At 37.3% G+C, this 22,725-nt stretch overlaps 1 protein-coding gene across 1 annotated transcript in view; it reads left to right on the forward strand.

The window, feature by feature from the left end:
- EEFSEC (eukaryotic elongation factor, selenocysteine-tRNA specific) overlaps positions 1–22,725 on the forward strand; it is a gene marked incomplete at both ends in the record, with an annotated part of 124,533 nt that overhangs the window by 40,967 nt on the left and 60,841 nt on the right. The gene's annotated exons all lie outside the window — the stretch shown is intronic.

Consider the following 22,725-nt stretch of genomic DNA (forward strand, 5'->3'; position numbering starts at 1 on the left):
GACAATTAATTTTTGGTTAGCCTCTTCAGTGATACCTGTGGCCATCTAGTTTATATCATATTGTCCTTTGCATAAAAGTGATTTACATGATACGTACCCCATTATGTCTGCTTTCGAAGTGGAGTTCCTCACTGCCCATATTCTCACTTGCAGCATGCAGCCTATTCTGGGAGCCATGCTTTTAATTCCTGCAGGGAATCTGCTTTGCTGGGATTGAAGCTGTGGTTTTAACCTCTCCCGCTTTCCCCTTGTCAGCGTTCCTTCCCTTTTCTGTTGTGTCCTGCTTGCTGTCCTGGGCCTGTCTGCACAAGGGGTCCAAGAAGGGACAAGTAGTTAGGAGTGCAAGGCTGAGGAGTGCCGAGTGATGGCTCCTGCCCAATGGGGACCTTGCATAGCTAAGTTAGCTACTTTCCTTTTGGCATAGCACTGGCCAAACTTCCTGTCGCTTTGTGCTCTGGGAGATGGGGGTGAGACAGAGCAGAGTAATTATTTCTTGCAAAGAAAGAATGCATAACTAGATCATATCTGGAAATGACTGTTCAACTCTTCCAAGAATGTTGTGGAGAAGTGTGTTTGGGAATTAGTCTGCTCTCTGAGAATCTGTATGAAGGGGAAAATTACAAAAGTGTAGTGAATAATTTGCATATTGCAAATAGGCGTTTAAAAGGACAGTAAGAAAGGCTTTAAGTGGGACTTTAAAAGATGCTTTCTTCCCACGTGACTGGGGGAGCTGTGAAGTGAAAAGCAAGTTAGCGGATAAACAGGTCATTGACAAAGAGAAGCCAGATCACTTGGCTTTTATGGCATTAACAACTTCCTTCAAAGTTTTAGTTATTTTCAATTGCTGTTAATTAATTAACTAATCCTTCTCCTGCCTTGTGTGAAGTAGAAGATGTGTCCATACTTCTGAGTGGTAGTAGTGGTGGGCAGAGTTTTGCATTTTGTTTTTTTGCCATTAGGAGCTTGTGAATATTCATGTTCATGTTGTACAGGTATGGAAACCAAGGCGCAGTAAAAGGAAGCAACTTTTTTAAGCTTGAGTTGTGTGTTGTACTTACCCCTGCTAGCATCATGCAGAGATGGGTTAGGACACCTATAAAAGGTCAAACCTTTCTCAGGCCTACAAGGTAACGGAGGAAGCACATTTCACAACACGTTGTGGTTTATGACTCTCTCTGACCTTTTTTTGCCCTGACCCTATGGTAACTGAGATTGACAACTGGTGCCCACTGGGCATTTAGGGACATTACAAACCAGCTGCTTTTTAAATTTGAGGAACCCTCCCACCAAATGAAGTGGCATCACCTTCCAGTTCTACTAATGGACTTCGACATCTTTGACCGCTTGAACCTGCACAAAGGAGGGACACAGCAATTAAAAATAAACAGTGACATTCTCAAACGCCCATGCTTGCTCTGATTGAGGCTGAGAGCACCAGCAGTGCATGGATTCCTTTATGCTGTTGCCTATGTAAATTGCCATCTGGGATTGATTATCCATATAGTGAAAAGAAAAATTATATGTGTTTGGCAAAAATATTTGACACAGCAAACAGTTCACTATCCAATTGAGTTAGTACTATTTGCTCACTAGCACTTGAAATCCACCTTGAAGAGCATGAACCTAGGATTTCTGCAGCAAAAATGTATTATTGGCAGAGTTCTGAATGTCCTTTAATATTATTTCAGTGGTCTTTCCATCTCTACAGTCTTCTAGTTTATAAACTGTAACAACTCGTGACATTTTTATTTCTGCTTTATAAAAGTTCCTGGAGTTTGAATAGTAAGGATTTTTTCAATATAGATTTTATTCTATTGATAGGTTTGGTGATAATCACTTCAAAATATTTACCTAACTATATTTTGTTTAGTGATCTTAGTTTAAGTGAGCACGAATGTCAAATTCTAGTGCTGCTATATCTTTTTATAGCTTGCTTTAATTGAGAAAGGAAAGTGTGTTTTTTCAGTGAGGGAGAGGTATCTTTGCCTTCTTTATCCAGGTGGGAAAAAAAAGTCATAGTAGCCTAAGAACTAGTAGCTACTTAGGCAGAAAAAAGGCAAGAAGCAGGACTCTTGTTCTTAACCATTGGTTGTCTCAAAACAAACAAAAAAAATACTTGTATGAGAAGTAATGCAAAATATTGTATGGTATGTGGTCTTCCTTCTACCCAGTGTTAGTGATTCTAGCTTTGGATTGCACAGTCGCAATCACATTAGAAATACTGGAAGATTGCATAAAATGGGTGATAATAAGTTAATATTCCTTTAAAGATGTTTTAGGTCACAGAAAATCTTTCACATTACTTAATAAGAATATCTCTCTGTCCTAAGATTGTGAAAGATCATAGAAGAAGTCAAGTCTGAATTGAGTGAGGAGGCAAAAATGTGCACAGTTAATGGATATGAATTTGGTCATCCTGAAAGTGTCGACTCGGTATTGCCTTACCTGTGATCAAGTGCTGCAGGTATATAGCAGCCACAAAGCATGTACATGGCAGCCAAGTACAAAGACCACTGTTTTTTTCAGGACTTGTAAGAAGTAGAACTTTTCTCCTTGCTTTATATTCAGGTTCCTATCTGTTCTGTTTAGAGCAAGCTGAATGGCTGGTGGAGGCTAATAGCTTCAGTGGAGCCTATATAAAAGTACAGGATACTGCCATTTTGTACGGCATTTTGTCTGAAGTTCATGAGTGTCTTGAAGGCTGAGTAGCTGTGTTATTGGTAAACAGTTATGTTGATGTTTTTCTGTAGGGGGTCACGTAGGGATTTTTGCTGTGTGCTGAAGCTGAATAATGTATAACAGTACAAAGTTATTTCTTGCGTAATAAATCATGTGGACACTCAATCATTGGACTGACCTTGGGAGGTGCCTCTTTAAACATTATGAGATTTTTGATCTACTAGGTGTGGTTGAGCTGTTATCATTAAAGGTGAAGAAGAATATTCATACCAGGTCCAACTTTCACTATCCCTGAGGTTTGCAGTAGAATTTTGGCATTCATTTTGAGCATTTGAATCTCAAAAGTTGCAAGTGTGTTTATGAAATGCTTCTCTTGGCGAGTAGTCATCCAGGTGTTTCAGTACTCTGATATACTTTCAAGAAGTCACATGCGACATCAAATATGAAAAATGTGAGAAACTTGCTTTTCTTTATCTAGTTAAGTTTCCTAGTAAATGAGTATCAGTTTAAACCAGTACTGGATTCTGTCTTGGCAAGGGCCTATTTGCTGTCAAGTTATATTGACTTTATGAACTTTTAAGAAATATAATTTTGTAAGTGTAATCCTGAGAAGCTTCATGGTTTCATATACTTCTACCATATGAAAAGAGATTTTTTTTTTTTAAGCTTCATTGTTGGCTAGATAACCTTGGTCTGTTTTTTGGCAAACATTCTGTAGTTTTTATAGCTCATCCAACAAAAAATTCTCCGGTGTCTCTTAGAATAACCCAAATAGTATTTGCAAGGCTATTTCCTTCAAAGCACTGTAGCTATTCAAATTGTGACGGATATATCTGCTTTTGCCTACATGAGTACTTCAGCCTATCTGATGTCGCAAGGCCTCTGCTTAGGGAGCTTTAGTATATAAATGTAATAAGAACTAATTTCAGTGTGTTTAAGGACTTTACACGCAGAGTTGCACAGTTAAGTCTTGTCAGAGAACTTTTAAATCTCAGAAAACTAAGTTGGATCAAACCCCACTGAACTGGATCACGAAGACACTTGCATGTGGACTTTCATGGTGAAATACTAAATAAATTTTTACCACTATAATTTTGAGTTCTTTGGACCTCATAATATACTGCTTCCAAATTTCAGGATGTCTTGACCATGTTTTGCACTGTGAATAGGTAGAACTCTTGCTAAATTTTCTAAGTATGTCTGAATGCTGTTTCTACATCTGTTTTTCCTAATACTTCTTGGATTTTTCTTGCCCGATGCTGATATAAACAGCCTTTAAAATGCTACAGTTCATCTGCTAGGGGAGAAGTCTAGCTTAGCTTGAACATTTTCTTTTAATTGAAATGCTGTGAAGAGGGGTAGTTCAAAAATTGAGGTTGGAGGGGAGAATCAATTAAATTAACTGATAAAATCATGAAAAGGCAGTTCATAATATGTATTAAAATGTGCGGGTGATAAAATACAAGAATCTTAAATCCTAAATCAATAAATTAAACATATACACATAATGTTATACATGCGGTTTAATTCAGTATAAGTGTTAAACTCTTTCTTTAATTGTCTGCCACTTCTAAAGCATGGGTTGTGTTTTTTGGAGATTTTCTCCTTTCCTAGAAAACATCAGTGTGAATCCTACTGGTTTTGCATCTGCTGTGGCATTTACTTAAAAGCAAAACATGCAGGATTTGGCTTATACTGGAAAGTACTCCGCTTTCAACCTTTAGGATATTATCAGTTGTTTTGGAAGAATTAAACTCCTCAGCACGGTTCTTTGTGGTTAAGTAAAGGATTAAAGACCTGATCCAGTGCCTGCAGAATGAAATTTAGATCTGGCAATAAAAACTTCTTAAATCTTTTTGGCTCAACCTCTTATTCTCTAAGAGTAGCAGATGCTGATGCTGAGCTCTTTCTAAAGATCATTTCCCTCATTTTCATTGTATGGTTTGTAACTTCTTCCTGTGTGGGGTTTTTTGGTTTTGTTTTTTTTTCTGGTTTAGTTCACACTTCAAAAAAACCAAACCAACACCATGTCCTCAAAAAAAAAAAAAAGGGGCAAACAAACCCAAACCCCCAAGACTCCAAAGAACAGAATTAATTTTAATTTTTTTATTTAAAATTAAAAAAAAAAAATCTAGTTAACTTTAGACTTTAAAAAGGTTCAGGAAGAGATTTATATGTTGCTGTTCTTTCACTACCTGTTACTGAAGTACAGTGGTGTAGTTCATATAGCTTGCAATTTATTATGAAGTATCGTGTAGGTACAGTAAAAAAAAGGAGCAAGGTAAAGGACTTTGTGTGCTAAGGTTTGTTTTATTCAGGACCAGGGATAAGACATAATAGAAAGGGAGCCGGATATATATAATGTTTTTTTAAAATTTTTTCTACTTGGTCTGAGCAGAAGGGAAGGAAGCCAGGGGAGAACAGCCAACCTGAGCAGTGCTAATCCAAACCATACACTGTATTTTTGGAGCTTGTGTGTCTAATGTGATCTCTGTACACAGAAAAGTGGCGTAGTCAGTGCTGGCCAATTAACTCTTCAAGTACTAAAATTCATCTGTATCTTTTCTTGGAGATCTAGATGTACCCTGTGCTCCCTGCCAGCTGGAGACAGTTGGGATACAGGTTGTCTTCTAATGGATTAGAAAAGTTACCCAAAGTGTACAAGTTTCTTCCTACAGCAGATCTGAAAAGGAATAGATTTGTGTGTAATTTCTGTATTGCTTCTATCCACTTAAGCATCTTTAAATGACTGTTTGGGATCCAGGCTCCACATGGAAGTGCAGCATTGCTGGAAACAGTACTGTTCTCCAAGGTAGACTTTAACTTCTGCAGTATTTCTATGATACTGATTGCTTGTTCAGGGTTATCTACAGCATTGACTGGTTGTGGTTAATGCACAAAATAATTTATAGTGTGTATTTTGTGCTAGTGCCACACAGATAATTTTGCCTTTAATAGAAAGTGCAGAGAGTTGTTATTGCCTAAGAACTGGCATGCTGTTCAATGGGGTTCAAAATGAAAAAGAAATGCAGGATCAACTTGATTCTGAGTAGATGAAAATACTGTAGGAGATGAATGTAGTTTTCGATACAATGACTGATTTTCTTAGATAAATCAAACTACTTTTTTTTCTGTCCAGATTTCAGTAAATAATTTGTCTCTGAGGAATATTAGAAAAGATGAAGAAAGTTCTTACAGAAATACAAGATGGGAAAGAAACTGAGCTGAAGAACAGGGAACCAATGGACTAACAGAAGAATTATACAGGTAGAGTTGTTCCGAGGTTGGTCTCGGCACTGAAATGTAATAGTTTCGCTAGTGACTGCATGCATGCTCCCATGTATGTAGGCATTCTCCCCACTAGTGTGCCACATCAGTGTGCTCTCCTGACCAGTGTAGACTGCTGGCAGGTGTGACTTCTATGTGTAGCCTATGATGCTCAGTATTCTGTAGCTCTTTGGGAATTACCAAACTACTGGTTGCTGGATCTGATGGAGAAGCTCAATATCCCAGTACAAAAGTGTGCCACAACTGGAGAAATGGAATATGTTATTGTATGTTATATTAGTGAACAATGTGGCTTCGATACAGCAACATATTTAAGGATAAACAAATGTAGGTTTGTGACTCCAAAACAAGGTTGAAAAGAAAACCAAACATCTAATAAGCTATTAAGATGACACCTGACATTTAGATTTATCTCTGTTGCTTTAATTTCCCTCATCTGCTCATTCTGCTCTTTCTCCTGCCTATTTCTATCTTTCTCCATCTAGCTTCTTTTGCAGTCTCAGTTTGCTCTTCAAAGTGACTGATCTCTTCCACTTGCACCATTGGTTGAAGAAACATCTTTTCTCCCCACTTTTTCTCAGCTGCTGTTGCAATCTTGTATAGCAATGCAGTTGTGTATATGTCCTTCTCCTTGAGTACATCTTGGCTTGAAACCAGCATCAGTCAGGGTCAGATGAGAAACCTTGGGATGGTATTTTTGAACTTGTTTCCATAGGCTGAGGCTGGAGTGGTCTGAGAGAAAGGACAAGACCTGATAAACACTGAGTGGTGTTATCCTCTCAAGAGCAGTTTCTGAAGACGAATAAGCAGATTCTGGTACCTCCTCTACAGGATATACTAGCTATTGTTTTCCTAGGGCTAAATGTCTTGCATTTAATTTGAAAAGGAGTCCTGGAGCCATCTAAAGTGGGTTCTCTAAGCAGTGGTCCTGTAAGCTACGTACAGGAGGAGAAAGGTTTTAAGGTGACTCGAGCCATAACTGGGATGCAGCTGAACAAAAACATGCATGTTATCCTGGGACTTACTAGGTAACATACTTCCTGTCAAACAATTGCTGTTCTGGTGATCAAGTGTTGTGTTCTTGGGTTTGTGTACCCTGGGGTTTGAGATTAGTTTGAAACTAAGTTAGTGGACATTGCTATAGTAATCACAAACTTTCATCCAAATGTCTTTTTGTTTAAACCTTATGCTTACTTTTTAAAGCAAAGGATGGCTGTTTTGTGTTTGCATAACTTGTTTGCTTAAGCGTTGCTGCTGCCAGGTCATTAACTTTATTTCTTTTAATTTGTCAGGTAGAGTTGTTCTCAATCCAGTTCAATTGAAAACAGACCCACATGCACGTACACATACCTTTGAGCAGGCATCTTAGTGGACGCTTGAATAGTAATTGGAAAGGTAGCTTCCTATATGATAAGCATAGTTTTCACATTGCATTCCTGCTGTGAATGTAACTTTAGTATGAGCAGGCTTAGTTAGGGCAGTGAGTAACTATCATGCTTTAAATATTTAAGTTCAAGTGCTGGAGGCTTTGGCAAAAGTTCAGTAATGAGAATGAAGAAAGGGAATGTCACTTTTTGTTCTTCCTTGGTCATCCATATACAGTATGATTCCTCATTTGATCAAGCTTTTAAGAAGCAGAACAACTCGGCAAGTGCTGCATGAACTGAGACATGGTCTGTATATTACAAAGTTCTGCTCGGATCTGGGCACTGGCAAAAAGGGATCTGAATGTTGAAAATGTTATTTAACTAAGACTGTTGAAGACAGATTTCCAAATTTGACCAAAAGATAGAAGAAAATGGACTAGTGCATAAGTGCCCAGGAATCTATAATTAGTCTATTACCAGAGTACTTTCTTGAAGTATTACTATAACACCATAGCAAGTCCTCTGGATTTCATGCCTTGTAACTATGTCTTCCTGAGATGACCCCATTTATAAAACTAAGTTTTATTTTGTTACTTCTGTGAAAACTACATGAGAATGGACTCTGAACGTTTGTTCAGCTCATCACCTGAATCTGTTGTCATATGCCTGTGACAATAATGTGTTGTTGAAACTAAATGTAAGATACATCTCTTCACTAGAGTATTCCCGTAACTTTATAGTATAGTAGCTGTGTGGTTTGAAATGAAAGAAAAAGTAATACTAGAGAGCCAATATTTGCAGTATCAGCTGGAATAATATAATTATGTAAGATGCGCAGATGGTACTGTGATGAACATGATATGAATGCCTAGATACGAATTTTCATTTGCAACTGTCTGAAATGAAAACTACAAACTCCCAGGCTCTTCCTGGTTGTAAAGACTAGCTTGAAAGTATATGCCATAAAATGCAGTTGGCTCCTCTTCCTTGCTCTTCTAATGAATAAATAAATAAATAATCAACAATAAACATGTCACACTTCAGAAATCACAAGGAAATGTCAAATAGCCTTTTTAAAGAGTCACCGTAGCTAATACATCTTTACATGCTTAAATTGTGGACTTAAACTGTTAGGCCTTTGAAAGTCAGATTTAGTAGTTGACCTGTCTTCTGTCTAGACAACTTGTTTTTAAGATATATTCTACATATACAGTGTGTGAGAGATTCTGCAAAAGAATGCAGAGATGGCCTTACTCCTTGTTCAGTTTAGGTGGCAGAAGTCGGCCATGAGAACAGATTAACTCATTGGAAGCAAGGACCCTGTTTTCTATACAGAGATCAATAAAAAGAGGTACTGAAAATGATTCAGAAGTTTGTCACTTAAGTTGTATATGAAGTTTCCGAACCTCTTGTAGATTTTCTGCTCTTTCTCAGTATGCATTTAACCACTTTCTATTTTCTTCATTTCAGTTATGATGTTGCAGTTTCTTTTGCTCAATATTATATTCATTATATAATGAATTTCAATAGACTCTTATGCTAATCATCCCTAGAAGAGGTTTTTGTCTGATCTGCAACACCTAGTACATAGGACTGCATCAAGTTAAATGATGGCTTAGGGAAAAAAATATGCTATAACAAATCAGCTCAGTTTTGAAATATGGGTATTATGCATGTGGTATTTTCTTTGCCTAGTTGAAGACATTGTAGAGATTAGTTGACAATAATTTGGAGTCTTCAGGGAGTGAGTATACAGGTGTGCCACAAACACTCAAAACCACAGAAAAGAGGATTGTAAGGAGAAACCTGAAAATACGTGTTTTTACTAAAGGATTTAAATGCCCAGTAAGACTAAAATGCCTAGTTTGGCCTTGAGCCAACACAAAGTGACACCAGTTAGTTTAATCTAAATGTAAAGTAGTATACAAATCTTTGTAAAAAAACAAACAAAACCCCTCAAAAACCACCATAAAATCCCTCCCTGGACTATTTTGCATTGAGTTTTAGGAGAGAATTGGAGTCAGGTGGTGATTGAATAATGTTTTTTACAACATGTATTTCTATTTCAAATGTTTCTTTTCTGTTGTTGATGTGATGCTCTTGTTTTGGGGCAAAATAGTTGTTTGTGCAAAATTGATTAAGGTGGCAAGGACCCTCAAATTAATCCTTCATTCCAGTCTTGTCAAATGCTACTTGGTTACTTGGGTTTTAGAGGAGGTTATGAAGTATCTTTGCCCCAGGGTAGGTCTTTAATCTCTTCTGGGTGGAGGTGGAAGATGTTCTCCAACGTGGTGATACAGAGTGGGGTCTTAACTTGCTCAGAGCCCTCCCGTGAGCCTGAGATGCTACATAAGATTGAAGTTCAGCATAATTTATTCTGATGTGTTAGTATTACTCAGGCATGTAGTTCCCTAAATAGTGGGAAAATGGCAGAAATCTCCAAGTTGGTAGAAGTCATGATGTGTCTGCTTTTCCTTCTTGCAGCAAGTGCCAACAGATTAGTCAAAAGTTCTAAAATATATTTGTAGTCAAACACTTTTTTTGTAGTACAAAAAGTTCAAGATTTTTTCAAGTCTTTCCTTTTACTTGTGTCCTTGCTTTGTTTTTGTTTTTGTCTTCACTTTTACTGCCCACCCATCCTATCTGTTCAGGTTTTTGAACTTTTGTTTTTAAATCAGCTTTCTAGATGGATGATATGTGCGGACAGCACGTAAGTGGTTGTCTTCTCTGAGACTACAGGCTCTATCCCTACTTTTAGAGACACTCTTAAAGATTTTAAAATCCATGGGGAGAAAAAAATCTTTGTAACCTTCAGGTTTACTGTTAGAAAGAGACATAATAGAGGTACTATGAGTAACAAGAACATGTTTAGGGAAGACAATTGTGGATTTAGTAGCCTATGCCTCTTTAAAATGTATATGCTGAACTGATTTGGTAGATTACCAGAAACACTGAGGATATTTATTTTTTTAAAAGGGATATTTTTGGCAGGAAGCCAAGTAGTATTTTTAAAAAATGACACTAATTTTCAAGTAAAAACACAGAAATGAGAATGTGATGGTAAGAGTTCTAGTCAGTTTTTAAAAAAATTTGGGGGGGAGTTGGAGGCTTTCTTGTTGTGTGCTTTTTTTTTTATACAAGCTTCTAGGTTTAACTTTGATTAGAGAAAGCAAAAGCATGATCAATTTCTGTTTGGGTTGTTTTTTTTTTTAAATAAGGGTGATTCTAATTCTTGTCTGAGTGTTATGTGAAGAAGTTAGTTAATATTGGCAAGATGTTTTGAAGATTCATATATGAGACGAGAGATGGGCAAAGAAATTTTTCCATCAGACTTAAATGGGGTGGGGGAGAAAGAAAAGTTAACATTTAGGCATAGTTTTGTGGTTATGGCGTGACTCACAAGAAAGACTTAGGCCATCTGACATGTACATTACAAACAGTTGTAAAAACATACCATTAGATATCCACAATGTGTAGTGTGTTGAGTTAATGCTATATTGAATCCATAATGTTAAAGTTTTCTGGCACAGTGAGTATAACTCCACAAATAAAACATTGTAATATTGCTTTTTGTTTTACGTTGCACTGTTGTTCCTGATGGACAAGGTCCCTTCTGATCAGCTCAGAACTGAAGTTTTAATCCTGCCTTTCATTTGTTCAGTGTCATCTAGCTACGCTGACACCAACCAGGGCTTTTTGCTTAGGTCAGGATTTAGATAGATTTTGACAGAGAGAATACATTGATGTGATTAAAATGTTTATAATTATGCACAATGCTTTACAGTATGCATGCCTGTTTTCTTGCTGTTTTCCTGTATATGGAAAATAAAATTTGCAGGAGGTTAGATGTATGTTTAGATGTGATTATATTTTTACATTTTCCTTAATGTCTCTCTAAATCTCGAGCTGCGTGGTGATAATTTTCTCAGACTTGAACTTTTGCAGTGTAGTTTTGAACCTATTGGACCTATACCTATATCTGAGCATGACCATGTAGAAATGAGTCTTGTATCTTCCTGTGTTTCATATACTGTTAAAGTTTCTTGGGAATCTTTGTTCAGAATTTGAATTAATGTGTTTTGTTTTCAGTTTTTGAAAGTAATAGCTCTTGTAATGGATTCCTTAGCTTTAGTCTTAGCTCTAAAGGAGACGTTATAAGTATTTAATAGCTTTAAAAGAAGCTTTTTTGGAAACGACAGTATCTGTGTTATCTGCTATATGTAAGAGGGTTTTTATATATTTTAATTTCAGAAATATTTTTTTCCTACAAAGCTGTGAAGATGAGCTTTTTCTACACCTTGGATAGAGTGAGCTTTAGGGGCTGGTTCAGATTCTGTTTAATCTTGGCTTTAACACAGTTAAGACTTCATTCTGTGTTTAAATCCTCTTGCAAAAATAATTGATTCCATCTATTGGTTTTTACCTGTGTGTGTAAAGCAAATATTACGGTAGGTTGATACAGAAACTACAAATGGTGTGTTTAAAAAAAAAAAAAATCTTCCCCGTAAGTAGCTGTTGTAACAAGTGGGATTTGGTTTGAGAGGCTCACCATGTCTCCTACACTGATAGTAAAAGCAAAGTACTTTTCAGAGTGCACAGAGAATGGCACAGGACATCTTGAAAGCTGAGTGCGTTGGGTTTTTGCGTGTGTGTGGGTTTGTTACATTTTTCTAATACAGGTATCGAAAGTTAGAGTCATGAAGCAAAACAGATTGTCAGAGATGCTGATTATCCCAGCTACCACTTAACTGGGTGGTTCTGCGACAAACATCCAGATGTATACCTGTTGCTTAAATCTGACTCCAGCCAGTGTTCCAAGTAAGATTTGTTTACCCATTGTGCATTCCAGACTCACTCAGGTACCTTCTCAGAGCTGGTATATTGTTGCTTCAAGATAATTTTAACTGACAAAATTACTAGACCACACACTTGGGGTATTTATTTATACCTTCAGAACCACATTTACAAAAATGTAGAGGACTTAAGTGTTCCAAACGCATGAATGTTTTAAGCCTCATCAATTATTTTTAATATTAAAAGTCAGCAGATGGAGCCAAAAGCTTGTAGAAAAATTACTTGTGCTGAATTTATATTAACCACAAAGTCCACTAAGTTTAACTAATAATGTTTCTACTGAAATTTATAACAGCCTACTGAAATTTATAACAGCAAGGCCGTTTATTTGCTGCTACACCTCATCCCTTTTTCATTCCCTTGTGTCTGTGCAGAGTGAGAGCTCACCCCTTCATATACTGGGGAGTCTAATGACTAAAAAGTGTTTGAGTGGGAACCTGATTGTCTTTGTAGATTTACATCTGCAGAAGATTTTCTGCAGCAATTGTTCACCACTTAATCAGAAAAAAATGGTGTTATATTTTGTCAATATTTTTACTTCTCCTATGAGCACAGTAATTGGAATCCACTATTGAGGGTTAGATTGGAATTCATTACAACCTCATTTTCATTATTGCACAGTTGGTAAGGTACTGGGGTTTCATGTTTTTCTTTTGAAGCAACTGAAATAAGCCTTTGCCTTAGATAACGTGTCAGACTTGATATTTTAATAGGCTAACCCTATGCTTTTGTTAAATATTAACATCCTTTTGGGATTTTAAATAATATCTTTAGAAAAATAACGGGGTGGAATGTTTTCCAAACAGTATGCAATTTATCCCACTTTGATAAAATAAAAAAACCCAAAGGCAATAACTGGTACCTGCCTTTCGCAGGAAAAGGGAGAAAAAATTGTCATAGTTATAAAATATAATATCCAAAGAGGATGCAAGAAATGATGATGCTGACCAAACAGAGAATATTCCAGTGGTACAGTATTGTTTTGCCAGTTAATAAAAACAGAAAAATGAAAATTATGTGACTAACAGCAGCTGTTTTGTCTAACTATTAAACTTCATTTTAAAAAATTTCTCCTCTAAATCTAATCTTCTGAAGGATTACAGAATGTACCTGTTACATGTAGAATATAGAGTAAGTGGTATATAAGTGTATGTTTAGATATTGCATGTATATTTTTTCTTCCCTCATTTTTGTTGTACTGATTCTTGAAGCTAGGTGTCTTCAGTTTGGAGCAAGCATCTACTTAGAGTGACTTTGGAAACTTGGCTTACTGACCAAGTTAAAAGCTTTTCTTATTTTTCTGTTTATCTTTGGCTTCATCTGTGTTTAAATTATCTTTACCCCACTCCTCCTGTTGAAAGATGGTGATAAAACTTCAACCAGTTGTACCAGCTTGCTGACTTAATTTCCTCTAATCAACATTGGCTGTAATAGCAAGAGTTTCTAACATTGACATTTTTCTTTTGAATGATATGATCAGTTCTTAGTTTCAGATTCACTCCTGACTTACCATAGGCTTCTCTAGTTAGACATTTTTCTTCCTAAATAAAAGTACCCAGTCACTTCCAATAAAATTATATTTTCTTTTCAAGACATTTGAACTGTGCCAAAAACCTCATAAAATACAGGGCTGGAGGGTGCATCCTGAATTGTATCATAGTCCACTCTCCTAAAATTGCAAGTAACCAAATCCTGCAGTCTCACTGTGGTGAGTATCTTCTATATCTATATTTATTATAGAATAATATTAATGCATTTTAGAATAAAGAGAATATAACCTTGTGACATAGGAAGACAGTGCTTTTTCTGTATTTAAGACATTTCTGGATAAAGAGTCAAAGTTCAGCATCTATTTGCTCTGAGATAAATGCTGATATCCTGTATGTAACATTGCCCTCAGAGATGAGAGCAAATTTAGGGGGAATGGGAGCTGTGATAGCTAGCGACTACTATGAAAAAAATGCAAATGAGGAAACCTGATCATGAAGAAGTACTTCTAAGAAATCTGATGGAACTTTTAAAACTACACTGGCAAAAAAACCCCAAATAATGTAGTGAATAAGGAAAAAACTTTGCATTGGTGGATATCACAGAATCACTAGGTTGGAAAGGACCTTTGAGATCATCAAGTCCAACCATTAATCCAGCACCACCATGTCCCCTAAACCATGTCGGTCCTGAAGCGCCACATCCACACGTTTTTTGAACACTTCCAGAGATGGCGACTCCACCACCTCCCTGGGCAGCCTGTTCCAATGCCTGACCACCCTCTCAGTGAAGAAATTTTTCCCAATATCCAATCTAAACCTCCCCTGGTGCAACTTGAGGCCATTTCCTCTTGTCCTATCACTAGTTACTTGGGAGAAGAGACCAACACCCTCGTCACCACAACCCCCTTTCAGGTAGTTGTAGAGAGCGATAAGGTCTCCCCTCAGCCTCCTCTTCTCCAGACTAAACAACCCCAGTTCCCTCAGCTGCTCCTCATAAGACTTGTGCTCCAGACCCCTCACCATCTTCGTTGCCCTTCTCTGGACACGCTCCAGCACCTCAACCTCCTTCTTGTAGTGAGGGGTGCAAAATTGAACACAGTAAATTATACTAGCACAGTATGCTAGATAAGCTTCCTTTGGACTAGATCCAGTCATCTCAAAGAATTTCTTGTGGTCTGCACACTTTGGATTACGTGTAATTTCAAGTTTAAATTAAAAAGAAAAGGTTCTAGCTTTCAAGACTTTGAGGGAGTGACATTTGCAGTTTTCCAGTCCTGACTGCAGACAGAGCAGAGATATGTGAAATCTTCTTCCAGTCTTGAAATGTTAATTTTGAAGCCTAATTGTGGTACTCTGAAATGTCATTGGCCATTTCAAGTGAAGGTTGTCTCAGCAGGTGTGACTGGGCATGCAACAGCTGTGAGACCTAAAGGATAGGAATTGGAAGATTCTGTAAAGAGAGAAATCTAGCAGAAGAAGAGATACACGTAAGTGGAAAAAAAAGAGAAATGAAAGGCAAGAAAAGCTGGTTTTGGTGTGCCACAGTACTGTATAAAGTATTCAAAGATTGTTCTTTGCTATGTGAAATACCTTTACATGCCAGCATTAACAGCCCACTCTTCTTTCATAGGCTGCAGGTTGCCCTCTTTACTTTTACCAGGCTTCTACCATTGGTGATCTGCTGTTAGGTATTTTTGTGTGAAGGTTCTAGTGCTCTCATCTGTTATCCATGCATGTTGCAACCTCAATGAGCCTATTTTTAAGGTCCCTTCATGGACCGCATATAGCTTCCTTTTAACAGACCCATAATGGATTAAAATGCTTTATAAATTGACAGCTGTTTTCCATCTCTTTCTCCTGACTGATGACCATTTCCTTATTGTTGATATTTAAACTCCCAGAGCAGATCGGCAGATCTTCCTTGAGATGTTTGGTTTTGTTTTTTGTGTTGTGTTTTTTTTAAATATTCTAACAGAGTGAATCCTAAAACAAATCAATAAATAAAAGCACCCACAAAAAGTTCATTTTGCTCATAGTTTATCCTGAATATTTTGGTAAACATCACGTTAGCCAACATCACCTTAGCCAAGGAAATTCTGTTGAGTGTTCACTGTGTATCAGTGGTACTTGCACGCATCTCTGCACGATGGGCTTGTTCCTTTCCTGGAGTTGCAGTGGGTTTCTGTCACAGGTGCAAGTGATACTTGATACTGGAAAATGAGGCAACTTCCTTTAAATAAGAAATTAATTTGCACAGATGTTCAGAAATACTGAAATATGCTGATGCTAGTTGAAATTTGTTTGGATTTTGATGAAGGTTTAAAAATCACGTCAGTAGGACTGCCACTAAAAAGAGGGGGTGTGTGTAAAATGTAGAAATACTTACCTGATGACAGCTGAGAGGTTTAGGCAAATAGAAAGTGTGTTTAGAAGATAATAGTTTGGAGTTCTATCGTTTGAATACAGCTCCTGGCTGTCATTGTCAGAATATACTAGGCATGCTTGCAGCATGTATCAGGAATTCTTTCTTTTATATAATCAAGCCTAGGGTGGCTTTTTTTTTTTCCAATTGGACAGCTCTTCCATAGCAAGTTAACAAATCCTGGAGAGGCAAAGAAGTCACAACTCCCTCTATTGTAAATGCTTGTTGTATCAGAGGTGAGGGACCCTTTTCATGAGTTAATCAAAAAGACCTATGCAAACAAGCAAGAGGATTTTTTTCCTCAGTCAGTCACTACAGTTACAGAGCCTGACATTGTTAGGTGAGCCTTCATGATCTCATAGGCCACTGCGTACTCTCGTGCGCCAGACCCCTCTTAATAAAAATGTGGGGCACTGATACACAAATTCATAGCAGCTGTCACAGCTGGGCTGTGGTGAAGTTTGGTCAAGACCCTTTGAACTTTTTATTTCACACTAATCCCATTTAGTGTGATCAATATATGGACCTCCAGCTCCTAGGTCTGTTAATTAGGTGTCAAATGTTGGGTTGGCTGGTGTCAGGCTGTAAAATACAAACACAGAAGAGACTATCAGTAGGGAAGTGAAGTGTTTATTGTGTGAATGTGTAAGCCATCGGTTCTGAAAAGTTGCCTTCCTAGTCTGAGATGTCCTTAGGGATCTTGGGAATCTTTTGTTTCTCTCAGTAAGGTAACTGTACAGTTAAATAAGTGTTTTAACAGAAGTACTGGTGTGGTTAGGGGCTGCAGAATAATGTAAAAGATCCAGTTGTTCTAATAACTTCATGTTGGAATAGCTCTTTGCTTCACCCTCCTGCCCAGCTTTTTCCCTGTTAATGCTCAATAATTGCTCTAGTAACTATTTGCATTGGGTTGTTTAAGATGGGAGTCCTTTCTTGTTTTGTGTATGTACATCTAAAATGAAGCTTCTCCAAAGACTTCAACAATATTTATTTTAACTTGTGCTTTGTCGCATTTGGGGAATAGGCAGGATAACTTAGATCTTCATTTCCCCATCTCAGAGAATCTTGGGAGTTTTTTGAACTCCCCCATCTTTAGGGAAGCGTAAATATGTAGAATGATATTTCAGCTTTCATACATTTTTGTGTTCCTTTATTTCAGTCTTCCAGTGACAGAAAGGACTGGGGAGTTGAGTAGTTTGTTTCATCTCCTTTGAAGAAAACCTTAAATTTATAATCCCAGATCAGACCTTTCCTATAACTCATGCAACTCATCCTGTTAACTGTTTTAATATATGGCACCGCTATTTCATTAAACAACATCCAGGAATAATTAGTTCAGCAACGATGCCTCGGAACAAAAGCCCTTGATTTCGTTTAACTTTATAAGTTGCGCTCTTTTGATCTGCAAGAACACATCTGGGGCCTTTAAGAAAGCAGAAAGAAAAATATTAAATGTTTAGTAAGGCCGTTGGTGAAGGTTTCAAAGCACAGTAACCCTTTGGTACCAGGATGTAGCTCAGAGGCAAAAAAAGTGTGAATTTCTTATTTCATAAGACACCACATGGCACCTCTATATGGTAAATGCTATTTTTGCTGGCTGATGACCACTACTTTTTGGCTTTATTCCCAGTTTCAAAAGATGTAGTCTCTTCATTCTTTCCTCAGTGTCTTTTTTCCACTATTTTTCTTCCCTTCTGCTCCCTTTCTTCCCCCAGTTGCATATGAGTGGATTAATTGGAATCATTACTGTAAACATGCCTTTTTTTTTTACCATGTGTCTGTGCATTAGAATTTGGTTTTGCTATATCAAACTTTTGTGTTGTGCTGCTTTTTTCCTTTAATAGCTTGGTATTATTTGCTAAGGTGGTAGGGATAAATCCATTTGTTCTTTACTCTAGACTCAACTTCTGATACTTGGAAAATATACAGTGCAGAGGATATAAACTTACTCATCTAATCTTAATCACTACTCTTTTAAAATTTGCCACCAAAAAATCCTACGTCAAGGAAAAAAAAATCTATAAAGATTTTGTATACCATTTGTTTTTATTTCATAAAAAGGATTATTGCCAAAAATACTTGTCTGATAGTAATTAATTCCTTTTTCTTTCCTCATAGCAGAGGTAGCCTTTGTTTTGATTGTAATTAGTACAAGGAATTCACTAGAAGTAGTACTGTATCATTTGATTTGTACCGATGTGCATACTTGTGTTTGCTTGTTTCCTGCATGGCTCTAGAGTGCTCTTGTGTTTATATTCCAAGTATTTCCTAGAATATGTACAAATCATCACAATTAATGTTAATGTTTGCCACAGCTAATGAAGCCTACCAGATCTCTCGGTAATTATTCATCACCTTTGTTTCATTTTGTATAAATCATGGCTTCTGTTAACGAGCTTATTTTAGAGAAGGGACAGGACAATTTTGTTCACGAGAAAGAAATGAGCAAAAGAACTTTGTTCTTATTTTTCCCCTTGACCTGTCAAAATAGAAGTGAAATGAGCTGAAAATATTATTTTTCATTACAGGTTTTATTTTTAAATGCAGCTTTATGTGCACTCTGTGTTTGTTTTCCTTAGTGAGCCTTTAAGTCCAAGGTTATGACCCAATAATGACCTCCTCTTTCCACTCTCAATTGCTTTTGACCTACTCCATTTAGTAAAAAGAAATAACCTAACAGAAGGGTAACCAGATCACTGCTACCACACCAAGGAAACAGGCAGGCTTTGGGATGCTCTTCTTTAATCTCTCTACCCACAGAGCCTTCATTTTAATTTGCAAAATTGAACCCAGATCGAGAGCAGTAAAGCCTGAATATGGTAAATATTCATGCCTCAGTGATCTAGAGTGGCTCCATTACATTTCAGAGATTGGGAGAATTACCTTTTGGATTATGTATATTCATGGGCTGATTTTTATTTGAGATATAATATTACTCACGTCAGGCTACATGTCGCACATTCTACCAAAACCAGCCTTCTCACAAAGCTCAAAATGTTCCTTACATGTAAAAGTTTTACTTCTTTACCCTATAGTTTCCTCCCTTTTATGCTTTTCAAAGACTGGTAGTAAACAAATTTCTTCTAAAGAAGAAGAAAAAAAGATCCAAGTAGAAGTTCTATAAAACCTTCAACCCTGTGTTTACTGTGATATATTCTTTTGCATGTGACTTTGAAGTCTTCAGATAAAAGTATTATTATTGTTCTAAACCTAAATCTATGTGGAAAAAAGAATTCAGTTCACTTCTGGAAGAAGAAAACTCCAGACAACCTTTCTTTAACCTACCATTTTGCATTGGTTTTGACTTCTTTTTGGATTTTTTTCTTTGAAAAATGTTTTATTGAAATACTTTTTTAATAAGTTGCAGAAATTCTAATTTGTATGTAAATGATAAGCTTATTCTATGTCATAGTTTTACTATGGGTCTGACGTTCTCTGCCTAGACGCTTGCTGGCTATACTCATGGGCATTATATTATACTTTTAAAATGGGTACTTTGTAATCTGTAGTGATAGATGGCACAAGCAGTACCACCTAATTTAAGGATACTTGACATCTTAATATTTCTCTTTCGGTTACAAAAAAAAAATATTTAAGAGACTTTAGTCAATTGGAGATGAAAGGATGTCTGGTGTCTGGCTTCTGCTTCCTTCCACCCATCCTTGGAGTGTGGGGATCTCTTCCCTACCTACAGCCTCAAGTGTTCAACGTGTACGGCTGTTATGCTCTTTTGGCCAGAGGAATAAAAGGGGATGTGGTCCTCCCGTATCTGAATGGATTAGCCCAAATCTAGAAGAGTCAGTGCAGAGAGAAAACAAAGGTGCAGTGGGCCTTGGTGCTCTTGGTGTTCCCCTTGTGAATCCCGGGGAGAGGAGGAGATGTGAGGGTGGAAGCCGAAGAGTCTATTAAGAACATGTAATTGCTGGGAAGTACTGCAAGGGTAGATCATGCTTGACAGGCCTGATTGCCTTCTGTGGCAAAGTGTAGAAACAGGAAGAGTCATGACTTCAGTAAGGCTTGGGAAACATCTCTCACAGCATTCTCATGTGGAAGCTGGGGAGGTATGGGTTGGATTTGGGGCTTTTGGTGCGAGTTGAAAATTGGCTGAAGTGGTTGAAGCCATTGGAAGTTTTGCTATAAATGAGGAAAATTGCTATGCAATGATAAATATTCTGAAAAATCAGCCATTGGCTTTCAAAAACTGGATGTTGAGTTTTTCTTGGTAATTTGGATTATGACAAATTATGTAGCTGAGTTTCCTGTCTGCAGTGAGGTGTAATACCATGTTATATCACAAGGGTGACAAGACTACTGAATTTTACCAAATAAATACTCCAGTAAGATAATATACATGCAATACAGTGCGAATTTGATGGTTTACAGTAAATAATTAATTTGGGGCTGTTCATTCATGAGAAGAAGAGAAATAGAGGATAGTTTTCTTATTCAGTGAGCTGTGTCCAGCCTGTGCATGGGATGGATTAGTTTCTGTTTGAAAAAAATTTGAAATTATATACTTAAAGGCTACAGTAGAGTGCATAGGCACGGAAGGCCACTTAACTTTATGTGCAAAATCTTAGTCTTAACACTTGCTAATTTTTGATTTGTGATTGTGTGCATGAATGTATTTTAAATTAAAATTACCGTATTAAAGCAGAGCAGCATGAGACTAAGATCATTGACCTGCTGCTTTATTTACTGGGTGCATAGCCATATTTTAGGTTATGTGAAAGGAATTAAGCTAAAGGGATTTTAGTATCCCTTTTTATATTGCTTTATTCCAGTGTTGCAGTGCAGACTTTTCAGGCTATGGTTACTTAATCAGGAGGAGGAGTATATTGAATAAAATCTGATAGTATGTGCCTGGCATTACATAAGCACCACAGTGGTCATATGGCGATCCCCTTATAAACTTCACTTTAAAAAGCATCATTGTGTGAAATAGTTTTTCCTCCAGATGCTACATTCCTTTCCCACCTGAAGGCAAAATAACAAATAATAGATTCTAGAAAAATTCAAGATCTTTCAGAAAATTGATCTTGGTGGCACCCATGAACTTGGAATTATTTCTGACTCTCTGAGGTTTCTGTTCTTTGTAGTTGGTCCTAGCTGCCGTTGTGATGTTGATTCAGAAGAGATGGCTTTCCACAACCTGAGCAGTGGGCAAAGTTTGCATCGTGTGATTGCTGTTCAACAATGTACCGTTGACAGCTCCTGTTTGATCTCCATTTTATGCTGTTCTGAAATCCTGGTTGAAGATTTGGAACTAATGTGTTTCTCAGTGTTCATTGAGAGATGACGTGAATCTCAAAGGTACTTCAGAGAATTAAGAAAATATTCCATATCTTTATTTTTAAAATAAAAGATTTTTTTTCCTTGGATGACAGATGTGGATGGAGTAGGGCAGAGACCTTAACTCATGATTTCTGAATGCTCCTTGTTGCTGTCTTGTGCCTTCACAGCCTAGGTGTACTTCTGACACTGGCCAGCAGGAGTGGCTTGCCTTTGCTGAACACATTGCTGCTTATTCATCTATAGGCCTCAGCTTTGTAAACGGCCATCCCTCATAAAGCAAAGAATTTGGCATGCTTCGTGTTTAGAAGAGAATTTATTAAGATACCTGCTTGCATGTAAGAGCAGTCTTAGGTCTGAATTAGAGCTTTACTTCGTTTTGGTATATGTGCCAACAAGAGTTGGCTGAAAACTAAAAATTCAGATGAGTGGGCTGCATTTTTTTGACAGTATAGCTTGAATATCCTCTGACCACCAAGAGACGATACTGGAAGCAGAAAGATGAGATGCCTTATTCTTTATTTGGGTTTGTAGTAGAGCAATGGGGAGGAAGGCAGGCAGTCCTTGCTTTCAAATGCAGCAGATACAGGATGCCTTTTGGTTGTGCAGCTGGGCCTTAGTTTGGTGTTCCTCCTCAGCTGTAAGGAGGCACTCCTATGGGATGATATTAAGGTGGTGGTTCTTGTATTTGGCACTTTGCTGCAATGTATGTTTATGCCTCAAGAGTGGGGTTTTTTGTTTGTTTGGGTGCTGATTCGGGCAGCCTTTCTAAACCTGGAGGCTGAAACAGTGCTTTCTTCATTTATCAGTTGTTCTCCCTTCTTGGATGTAAGTTTAAAGATGCAGCTTTTAGTTGCTGGGCTCTGAGATGTGGTCTTTATTTTAAACTGGTTGGAGTCCTCTGCATTTGAAGTGGGGGTCTTTTTTTGTAATGCCTATGTAATACTCCTTTTATAAATACTGCATTTGTAATCAGCATTTACTCTAATAGATTATTAAGACTAGTTATTTTAACTTTGCAGCTTCTCATCAGTATTACAGGGAAGTACAGTTACTGTATCTATCATATCAGAAAGATGCACTTGCAGCGTTGAGAGACAGCAAGATGGCTAGGTTCTTATCTAAAGAAGCTATGAGCAATGGCATATGGTTGATAACTTAATGGAAGTTGGATAAATAAAGGAAAAGAAGCTCAGACATATCAGGGGAAAAAGTCATTAGTGGACTTTTTCTGTATCCTGTTTTCTATTAGTCTGTACTAAACTGCTTTGAATATCCTAGTGAGCTTTTCCTTTGGTCTTCAAATAATGGGTTCTCTTATATTGAACACATT

The sequence above is a fragment of the Phaethon aethereus genome (genome assembly GCF_964289735.1).
Source record: "Phaethon aethereus genome assembly, chromosome: 11".
Classification (NCBI taxonomy): domain Eukaryota; kingdom Metazoa; phylum Chordata; class Aves; order Phaethontiformes; family Phaethontidae; genus Phaethon; species Phaethon aethereus.